This window comes from Haliotis rubra, unplaced genomic scaffold (assembly GCF_003918875.1).
Source record: "Haliotis rubra isolate DU_JTF1 unplaced genomic scaffold, ASM391887v1 Scf243, whole genome shotgun sequence".
In the NCBI taxonomy this organism is placed as follows: domain Eukaryota; kingdom Metazoa; phylum Mollusca; class Gastropoda; order Lepetellida; family Haliotidae; genus Haliotis; species Haliotis rubra.
In genome coordinates, this window is record NW_025766481.1 from 381,747 (window position 1) to 383,510 (window position 1,764).

Here is a 1,764-nt window from a genome sequence, read left to right on the forward strand (position 1 = left end):
TCATGTATATACATTATTATGCACACACACTATCATGTATATACATTATTATGCACACACTCTATGATGTATATACATTATTATGCACACTCTATGATGTATATACATTATTATGCACACACTATCATGTATATACATTATTATGCACACACTATCATGTATATACATTATTATGCACACACTCTATGATGTATATACATTATTATGCACACACACTATCATGTATATACATTATTATGCACACACTCTCTATGATGTATATACATTATTATGCACACACACTATCATGTATATACATTATTATGCACACACACTATCATGTATATACATTATTATGCACACTCACTATCATGTATATACATCATTATGCACACACTCTATGATGTATATACATTATTATGCACACTCTATGATGTATATACATTATTATGCACACACTATCATGTATATACATTATTATGCACACACACTATCATGTATATACATTATTATGCACACACTCTATGATGTATGTAAATTATTATGCACACGCTCTATCATGTATATACATTATTATGCACACACTCTATGATGTGTATACATTATTATGCACACACTCTATCATGTAGATACATTATTATGCACACTCACTATCAGGTAGATACATTATTATGCACACACTCTCTATGATGTATATACATTATTATGCACACACAGTATCATGTATATACATTATTGTGCATACACTCTATCATGTATATACATTAATATGCACATTCTATCATGTAGACATACCATGTAGATACACAATTATGCACCCTAACACAAACCATCATGTAGATACACTATCATATAGATACACTATTACGTAGATACATTATCATATGTAGATATCCTATAGTATGTAGGTACACAGATAATCCTACACACACCATCATGCACTCAGCCTTTCAAGTACACACTCTCAGACATAATACTTCCGTTACTTTTCATTTTTTATGTGCAACAATATCAGGGGCTCAAAAGCACATACTAAAGAAATGTGGTATGGCGTGATAAATTAAAACGCCAATGTCATATAGGCTTGGCTTTAAAATGTAGACATTTTATGCAAAATGAATCATGCTAGTTGCACTCGATACATGATGTTATTTGGAGCTTATATTCCGCGCAGTCAGCAGTTGGAGCAAGCCCTTAACATTCAGTAGGAGCATTTAGTTCCTACTCAAAATCGATCACAGCGAAGATGACCGCAGCTATAACTGGAGTTGACCCGACTGTAACACTAACATCGCCCTTCACAACGCAGTGCATTAGCGAAGCTGTGCACAGACACTGTACTAGTTTCTCACAATAGTTTGATAACAACTTACAAACAAGTTATTTGCATTTGGATATAAATGGCAGTACGTGATGTTTCGACGCTTGCAATTTAATTACTTCTAACGGCCACGCCCCCTTGTAGTGGAATTCCACATGGCGAGTAAACCCTTGCTTCCAATATTTTGATTGGTTTAGCGCTGTACTTCGTGAACTAATGAAAAACTCCACCACCCAACGGTGACAGGTGTTCAGGCAATATTTATTAAACGATTACACTGTTTGATTATCTGACAATTTGATAAAATTACATAACATTCGAAATTGGTATCTTAAGTGATGACCGGTGGTTTGTCAAGGATCTGGAGGGCCGCCGCATGAACAATAGTGTATAAGCATGCAAATGAGACGGGGTCACTGGTGAGGTCAGTTTTGAACAAGCGGGATTTCAAATCTCTCCCTGTT